This window comes from Canis aureus, chromosome 23 (assembly GCF_053574225.1).
Source record: "Canis aureus isolate CA01 chromosome 23, VMU_Caureus_v.1.0, whole genome shotgun sequence".
NCBI classification, from domain to species: domain Eukaryota; kingdom Metazoa; phylum Chordata; class Mammalia; order Carnivora; family Canidae; genus Canis; species Canis aureus.
Window position 1 is genome coordinate 34,948,504 of NC_135633.1, and position 10,048 is coordinate 34,958,551.

The 10,048-nt window shown below is 38.3% G+C and overlaps 1 pseudogene; it reads right to left on the reverse strand.

Annotated features, from left to right (window-relative positions):
- Positions 1-7,424: 7,424 nt before the first annotated feature.
- LOC144295191 (nucleolar complex protein 3 homolog pseudogene) lies at positions 7,425-9,818 on the reverse strand (annotated as a pseudogene).
- Positions 9,819-10,048: the final 230 nt, after the last annotated feature.

The window sequence follows — 10,048 nt, forward strand, 5'->3', positions numbered from 1 at the left end:
TTCCTGAAATATATTCCAGGTGACCATGATGTATTATCTTTCTTATGTACTACAAATCTCAATTTGTTATTTTTTTAAAGATTATATTTATTTATTAATGAGAGACAGAGAGAGCACAGCAGAGACACAGGCAGAGGGAGAAGCAGGCTCCATGCAGGGAGCCCGATGTGGGACTCGATTCTGGGTCTCCAGGATCAGGCCCTGGGCTGAAGGCGGCGCTAAACCGCTGAGCCACCCAGGCTGCCCTCAATTTGTTATTTAGTTTAGAATTTTTGCCTCTGTGTTCATTTTCTCCTAATTCTCACAACACAATGTAAGTCCAGTTTTATTATTCTCCCTTCATAGATGAGGGATCTGAAGCTTATGGAGGCTGGCTATTAAGCAATTTACTCAAGGTCATGGAGCAAGTAAATGCAGTACTTGGATTTTAATTCAGATTTGTCTGATTCCAGGACTTAGGATCTTTCCACTGTATTACATATTAACCAGCATTTTTCTGTTTCTAGAAAGGTCAAGGATGAATCAAGTAGATTCTATACTCAGGACATTCACAGTATGTCCCAATTTTATTTTCCTCAGATATTCTTACAGGATAACAATACTTGTCAAATAAATTGAAAGGCAGAATGGTTAACCCATGGAACAGAGACACTGCACTTTTGAATTCTGGCTTTGTCCCTAACTAACCATGTGATATTAGCCTCACTGAGCCTTAATTTTCTCATCTAAAAAATGAATCTAAGACTTTTAGTCTCTAGTCCAGAATAGAAGAAGCTTAGAAGTCATCCCTCCATTCTAACAACAAATAAAAAGCTGCACAAACTGAAAAATCATCAACTCACTTTAGATAATCAGAAAAGTGAGGTTACAGGGCAAAATATTGCCCCCAGACTTAGAAAGATAGTAAGGTTGATGGATTATCACAACTTACTGTAGTAGAAACCCTTAAGCAGGAACCTCCACTGGTAAGAAGACCTGAACTGGTGGAGACTCCATGTATAAACTTGGGTGGGGGTCCTTCAATTCATTCAGGCTGCTATAATAAAGCACTATAGACTTGGTAGTTGATAAGCAAAAGAAATCTATTTCTCATAGTTCTGGAGTCTAGAAATCCAAGAATAGGTTGCCAGCATGATTAGATTCTGGTGAGAACCCTGTTTTGTTTCAGACTGCCAACTTCTTGCTATGCTTTCACATGAAGGAAGGAGCTAAAAAGCAATCTGTGGTATTAGAAGAGCACTAATCATTCATGAGGGATCCACCCTCTTGACCTACTTAACCCTTAACCTCTCAAAGGCCTCATCTCCTACCACCATCACATTGGGCACTGGGATTCCAGCGTATGAATGGGGGCAGGGGAGACATAAACATTCAGACCAGAGCAGGAGTGAGTCCTGGTGGGGGCAAACTTTTGTGAGTTTTACCAGGTTCTCACAATAAAAATCAGAAAATTCCTCTTCTGCTTCAGGAAGGGGAAAGGAGAGAGTTACCATTTTGCAACATGCCAGAGCATTCAGTTCTTCTTTACAAGGCCTATCCTTGAAAATAAACTTTTACCAGATTTTCAACTACTGTGGTTTTATCAGAGCCTAACTGAACTGAGGCAAGAGAAATACTCAACTCCAGCCAGTCTAGCCTTACTTAAGAGGGAAGGGAAATTGTCACCCCTCCCCTCACCCTAGCCAACTCTGGCTCTCCTAACCCAAAGAGGTGGGAGAGGGAAACTGGAAAACATTTGTGCAGATTACAGCTCAGGAGCGCAGGTTCATTATCAGACTGAGACTTAATCATAAGACTATAGACTGCTTCCCCTTCCTTCACATCTTACCATCACATTACTAAAGGAAAATTACTAGAGTTCCTTTTAACCAGTACCTTATGCTCAGCTTTCCACAAAAGGTTACAAGGTATACTAAAAGGCAAAAAGAAGAGAAAGAGCAAGCATTAGAATGAGACACAACATAAAGCAGGAATGCTGGATTATCTGACCAGGAATGTAAAACAACTATGATCGATATACCAATGGCTCTAATGGACAAAGTAAACAACATGCAATAACAGATGGGAAATGCAAGCAGAGAAATACAAATTTTAAGGTGAAGTAAAAAGAACTGCTAGAGATTAAAAACACTGTAACAGAAATGAAAAATGACTTTGATGGGCTCATTAGTACACTAAGCATAGCAGAGGAAAGAATCTTTACCTTGAGAATATGTCAAGAGAAACTTCTGAAACAGAAAAGCAAAGTAAAAGATTGGGGGGGAAAAGGCTAGAACATCTGAGAACTGTGGAACAAATACAAAAAGTGTAACATATGCATAATGGGAAAGAGAGAAAGAAACAGAAGAAATATTTGAAGGAATAATGACGAAAAATCCCCCCAAATTAATGTGAAACACCAAACTACATATGAAGAACCTCAGAGAACACCAAGTAAAATAAATGAAAACAGAACAAAACAAAACACTACACCTAAGCATATCAGATTCAAACTACAGAAAAACAAAGAGAAAGAAAAAATCTTGGGCAAAGCCAGAGGAAAAAATGTCTATAAAAGCGCAAAGATAACAATGATATCTGATTTCTCTTCAGAAACCATGTAAGCATGAAGACCAGAGTGAAATTTTTTATAAGTAAAAAAACACATGTAGAATTATATATACTGTGAAATCGTCCTTCAAACATGAAAGAAAAATAAAGTCTTTCTCAAATAAAATGTGAAGAAATTTGTCACCAGTAAACCTGTACTGCAGAAAATATTAAAAGAAGTTCTTCAGAGTGAAGAACAATGATGTACATAAAGTTCAGAAATTCAGAATTCAAATGTACAAAAGAAAATGAAGCTCATTAAAGAAGGAATAACTGAAGATAAAATAAAAGTTTTTATTTTTCTTACTCTTAATTGATGTAACAGATAACAATAACAATAGTAACAATATATTTGACTAATATGCTTATGTATAAATGAAATGAGTGACAGCAATGATGTAAAGGACAGGAGGGAAAAATTAAGAATATTTTGTTATTATAATGTACATGCACTATCTGTCAATCAGTATAGTGTTGTTGATTTGAAAGTGAACTTGGGTTGGTTGTAAATATATACTGCAAACTCCAGGGCAACCATTAAAATGATAAAAAGTGACTCTGGCATCTCACAGCACTGGTAGGAAATGTTGGCAGTTGAACTTTCAGAAGATGAGGTTCATAGTGACTAAAAGAGCTAGCCTGAAAAATGAGACTTACAGCTGTTTCACAATGCTTTTGAAACAGAAGATGACCATCGTGTTGGAGCATTGTGATCAAAGAGGACAACATGAATTTGGAAAGTCATTTCAACCTGCTCCCATACTTAAATAGTTTCAAGCCTCTGGTTTTCAGGCTGAATAATGTGAACAAGTCTGGTGATAAAGCACAGATTAAGTCCTTAAAATATCTTAATTTCATAGTACCTTGTCCCATATAGTATATAGAAGAAGCACCAAAACTAGATCCAAGATCTGAACAGCATTATTTATAATAATGAAGATAAGGAGGCAACCTAAGTGCCCATCAATAGAGCAGATAAAGAAGATGTGGTATATACACACAATGGAATGTTACTCAGCCATCAAAAAGATGAAATCTTGCCATTTGCAGCAACATGGTTGGACCTAGAGGGCATTATGCTAAATGAAATAAATCAGACAAGACAAATACTGATTTCACTTATACGTGGAATTAAAAGACAAAACAAATGCATAAACAAAGAGCAGAAACAGACCCATAAATAGAACTGATGGTTGCCAGAAAGGAGAGGAATGGAGGAATGGGAAAAATGGGTAAAAGAGGAGTAGAGATACAGGCTTCAGTTATGGAATGAGTGAATTAAGGGGATAAAATGTACAGCAGAGGGAATATAGTCAATAGTATAGTAATAGGGTACCTGAGTGGCTCAGTGGTTGAGTGAGCCTTTGGCTCAGGGCATGATCCCGAGGTTCTGGGATCAAGTCCTGCATTGGGCTCCTCACAGGGAGTCTGCTTCTCCCTCTGCCTATGTTTCTATTTCTCTGTGTGTGTCTCTAATGAATAAATAAATAAATAAAAAATTTTTTAAAGAAATAAATCTTTACAAAACCATTGTAAAAAAAAACAGTATAGTAATAGTGTTGTTTGGTAAGAGATGATAGTTACACTTGTGAGCATACCATGATGTAGAGACTGGTTTAATCACAATGTTATATACCTGAAACTAAACTAAGTATCAATTAAAAAGAAAGAATGTGGGCACCTGGTGGTTCAGTTGGTTGAGCATCTGACTCTTGATTTCAGCTCAGGTCGTGATCTCACCATCATGAGGTGGAGCCCTGTGTTGGGCTCCAGGCTCAGCACAGGATCTGCTTAGGATTCTCTCTCCCTCTGCCCCATCCCTGGCTCTCTCTCTCCCTTTCTCTCTCTCTCTCTCTCTCTCTCTCTCTCTTACACACACACACACACACTCTTTCTATTTCTCACTCTTTCACTCTCACTCATTCTCTCTCTCTCAAATAAATAAATCATTTTAAAAATAGAAATGTAGGATCATAGAGTAAGCATATGTTACGTGAATGGTTACTGTGAAACAGGTTTCAAAGAGTTGTATCAATGTACATATAATGGATGATAGTTCATTTACTTCATATTTTTGCCCTCACTTGATAGTGTGAGTCTTTTTAATTACAGCCATCCTAAAAATGATGTATTCATATATCATTTTCATGGGTCATGGAATCAAATCCCATGTCAGGCTCTAAGCTTGGCAGGGTGTCTGAAGATTCTCCTTTCTTGCTCTCCTCTTCCTCCTCCTCCCCCTCCTCCTCCCCCTCCTCCTCCTTCTTCTTCTTCTTCTTCTCTCTCTCTCTCTTTCTTCTTCTTCTTTCTTCTTCTTCTTCTTCTTCTTCTTCTTCTTCTTCTTCTTCTTCTTCTTCTCTTTCTCTCTCTCTGTCTTTCTCTGTCTCAAGAGAATAAATATTTTTTGTATATTTTTTATTGGAGTTCAATTTGCCAACATATAGCATAACACCCAGTTCTCATCCCATCAAGTTCCCCCCTCAGTGCGCATCACCCAGTCACCCCAACCCCCCGCCTCCCTCCCTTTCCACTACCCCTTGTTCATTTCCCAGAGTTGGGAGTATCTCATGTTCTGTCATCCTCACTGATGTTTTCACTCATTTTCTCTCCTTTCCCCTATAATTTCTTTCACTATTTTTCATATTCCCTAAATGAATGAGACTATATAATGTTTGTCCTTCTCTGATTGACTTATATCACTCAGCATAATACCCTCCAGTTCCATCCACATCGGGGTGCAGGTGTCCCGGCGTTTCACTGCATCTGTATCTTTGGGGGTAAATACCCAGCAGTGCAATTGCTGTGTCATAGGACAGTTCTATTTGTAACTCTTTGAGGAACCTCCACACAGTTTTTCAGTGGCTGCACCAGTTCACATTCCCACCAACAGTGCAAAAGTGTTCCCCCTTTCTCCACATCCTCTGCAGCCGTTGTTTCCCATATTGTTAATTTTCCCCATTCTAACTGGTGTGAGGTGGGATTTCATTGTGGTTTGGATTTGTATTTCCCTGATGGCCAGTGATGCAGAGCATTTTCTCATGTGCATGTTGGCCATGTCTATGTCTTCCTCTGTGAGATTTCTCTTCATGTCTTTTGCCCATTTCATGATTGGATTGTTTGTTTCTTTGGTGTTGAGTTTAAGGAGTTCTTTATAGATCTTGGAAACTAGCCCTTTATCTGATAGGTCATTTGCAAATATCTTCTCCCATTCTGTAGGTTGTCTTTTAGTTTTGTTGACTGTATCCTTTGCTGTGCAAAAGCTTCTTATCTTGATGAAGTCCCAATAGTTCATTCTTGCTTTTGTTTCTCTTGCCTTCATGGATGTATCTTGCAATAAGTTGCTGTGGCCAAGTTCAAAAAGGGTGTTGCTTGTGTTCTCCTCTAGGATTTTGATGGATTCTTGTCTCACATTTAGATCTTTTATCCATTTTGAATTTATCTTTGTGTATGGTGTAAGAGAATGGTCTAGTTTCATTCTTCTGTATGTGGCTGTCCAATTTTCCCAGCACCATTTATTGAAGAGATGTCCTTTTTCCAGTGGGTAGTCTTTCCTGCTTTGTCAAATATTAGTTGACCATAGAGTCGAGTGCCCATCTCTGGATTCTCTATTCTGTTCCATTTATCTGTGTCTGTTTTTTTTTTTTTTTTTTCAAAAAAAAAGTAGCTTTTTTATTCAATTATTCACAGGGGAGAATATAATCTGTTGTTACAAAAAGTTACTTCATAGGCCATTCCCAGAATATGACAATAGCTTAGGTAAAATATTGCTTTTTAATTATATTCATAAGAATAGGACTTTATCTATACAAAAATGAGAAGGAAGAGGAATAGGAGAAAGAGGAGAAGGAAAAGAAGAAAAGCCCTTCAACAGCACCATATCCTTAAAACAGAGTCAAGTCTTCAACTTGGTTTTCCCACCCAGAATTCATCCCCCATCACCCTCCAGAGCACATCAGAAAATGCGACAAACTCTGTAGAGACTAGGATCACATTCAAACTTTTTTTGAAAGTAACCATAATGAACATTCTCATTTTTTTTTTTAAATATCAAACTAGGTTACTTCTTAAAGTGTGTCATTCAGCAAGATCCAATGAACTTGGTGTCCAATTTCAAGCTATTTTTTTCTTTTCTCAAAAATCTTCCTGAAAATACACTCAAATATAGAACTTGTCTCATTTCCATCTATAGTGTTGTAATAAAAATGTACTTATTTCATTTGAGAGAGTTTGGTTATAAAGAGTAGCTGAATGGTAAAAACCAATCTCGTGGTCTTCATTTTTCTGCACTCTATGCCCTCATTTTAATCTAGCAACTATCATCCAATTAAGTTCTCTCCAAAAATCTTTTTTAAACTATAAATTAAGATGTATATTGTTTTTTGGGGGGGGTTTTTTTAGAGAGGAAGAGAGAGAGCAGGAAATTCGGATAGAGGGAGAGAGGGAATCTTAAGCAGACTCCACCCCCAGCACGGAGCCCAATGTGGGGCTCAATCTCATGACCCTGAGATCATGACCTGAGCTTAAATCCAGAGTCAGATACTCAACCAACTGAGCCACCCAGGCACCCTTAGATGTATATTAAGTTTTTAAAAAGCAGTGTCTTTAAGAAACTTCAAAATATGGGAGTGCAAGACTTTCAATTCTCCTTTCTTAATTACAATTTCAGAATTGGGGCAGAACCCTGTGCCATGAAAAGGGAAATTCTCCCTCCTTTATGCATTTTCTCAGGAAGCTTCCCTTGTATAAAAAGAGAATTTCCTAAATAAACTAATATGTCTCTGTATGCATCTAAACAAACACAAATATACAATAAAGTCCAGTGACATTTCTCTCTTCTACCATAGTGATGTTTTCAAATATTTGGTGGAATCCAGAAGCAATTGAGTAGCTGCTTCACGGCAATGTCTTTTGATTAGTTAATTTAAATCTTCATTCAAAAATGAATCCCCTTGTAAAACTTCATTCTTTCTTTGGGAACTTGAAGATTCAACGGGAGGATTGAATGTCATTGCAGCCATGCTGTAGGTCTCAAAGAGTTCTGCAGCAGATCTCTGGCTCAACTCTGGCTTGAGCGCTGCTGAGCCTTCAGAGGGGGCTCCGGCCATCAGGTGGGCCGCAAATCTCCGCATGATGGGATGCAATTCCCAAAGTGCAGTGTTCTGAGCATTACAGTACTCGGGCTCATCCAACTCAGGAAGGAAAACCCCACTGCCCTGAGATTCACTGTCAAGTAACAGATCTGTTTTGGGGAAAGTGTACATTAATATTCTGTTAGTTGCTAAAATGCCAATGCTTGAATTTGGAAGAACATGAAGAACAAGGTCACAAAGACGCTTGATGAAGGCAAGGGCTCTCTGCTGAGAAACCTGCTTTCTGCACTTAGTTAGCATGACATCAAGGCACTGGAGTACAATCGCGACAACTTCATTGGTAGCACCTGCATGTAACTTAAATAGTATTTTATATAGATGTGTATAGAATTTCCTCGGATCAACATTCAGAACATCACCTTGCCCAGAAAGCATATGAAAAGCAGTCTGGACACAGGCTTTCTCCATAGCTTAGGTCACCAGACTCAATGAGAGTATGAAGTACTACTAATAAATCATCAAAAAACTCCACTTTTATAAGGTGAGCCAACTTGGCAAGGCCTTCTAGAACTGCTGGCAGGAGAGGTTACACTCTGGGCCTTCTTCAATATTCTGAAGTAGGTTACAAACACAATATTCAGAGTCTCCATGTGCAGTTTAAGTTTTCTCTCTGTGTTCTCTGAAGCTTCTGCCTCCAGAAGCTCTCGCTCTAGTTTCTCTTCTGCTTTATTCCACTTTTTCTGCATTCTTGATAGAGTTTTTCTCTTTTCCTTGAAAGTCATGAACTTTTTTGGTTTATTAATGTCCTCTGTATCTTTTTTCACTTCTACTTCCTTGATTCTTAAGCACAATAATGTCTTTAACATCTCTGACCTAACTTCATAATTTCTGCCCTTCACAAAACCAGAAATCACTTTAATCACACCATGGGAAGCTTGGCCTAATTTATCTTGCTTAAACCATTTCTTTACTGCCTCACAACACATTCCAGAGATCGACTTTGACACATCATTCATGAGAGGGACAATCAATACAATGATGTTGTTGTGAAAGTTGAAATGAGGTAGTGACACCAACAGCTCACACAGGCTCTTCACAGCCACTTCCGCCAGTCCTTTGTAGGCCTTTAAGGAAAATACATTACTTTTCTTCAGTTTCCTTTGCTTCTAGTCTTTAATCATTTGCTCCATATTTTCCAAATAAAATTTACATTGGCTAACCAGGCCTTCTTCAAATTCTCTTAATTTGGGGGTTTCTTTGAGGATCTTGGTGGATTTTTCTTCTTCTGAGGGGTTGTATTTTATATGAAGGAGTAATGTCTTTAAATAACTCCATCAGGGAAACTATCACCAGCTTTTGAACAGTAACAGCCACATCAGGATCCTGTTCCATCAGCATAGAACATAGTTCTTTCAATTTTTTAATATTAGTTTCTGGATCTGATAATATGGCAGATGCCAAAGCTGCAATATGCATTTTCTTATCCTATAGCTTCTTCCTTCTTTCAATTACATGTTCTTCTAATGTCAGTTCTCGAATGGGATCTTCAACAATCTCTTCCTCAAGTTCCACCTCTTCTTGATCTTCTTCATCTTGGTTATTGTCAGTAACTTGCTTCTCCCTGGTCTGTGGGATTATACCACTTTTATCCTTGATGGGAAGCAAGTGAATCAGTTCCTTCTCTGGTGCAGTTTGCAGAGTTCTTGGTATTTTTTCATATTTATCTATAACATGCTCATGCTTTCGTTTCTTGGAGTGAACAGGTTCGCTAGAAGAAAGATCTCTCGTTAGAAAAGAGGCTCTTTGTCCTAACTCTATCATTAACTGCAAGTCATCTTCATTCATCATATCCAAAGGAAGTGCTTCCTCTTCTTCCTCCTCTTCCCTCTCAATTCTTTTACCTGGTCTTTTCTCCTTCAGGTCCTCCAGTGGGATCGGTTTCTTAGACACAGCATCCTTTACAGCTTGCCTTAGTTTCCTCTGTTCTTTTCAGTACTTCTAGACAGTGTTTTGTGGTTTAAATTGCTTATTTTTCAACTTGTTTTCAAGTCTGACTTTACTAGTCTTTAGAAACTTCCAAAAACTTAGGATCTGTTTTTTATTTCTTCTTTCCAGTCTCCAAGGGTGAGGCATCCCCATTTATGTTCAAAATCAATATCTGTGTGTCTGTTTTTGTGCCAGTACCACAGTGTCTTGATGACCACAGCTTTGTAGTACAACGTGAAATCTGGCATTGTGATGCCCCCAGCTATGGTTTTCTTTTTTCAATACTCCCTGGGCTATTCGGGGTCTTTTCTTATTCCACACAAATCTTAGGATGATTTGTTCCAACTCTCTGAAGAAAGTCCATGGTATTTTGATAGGGATTG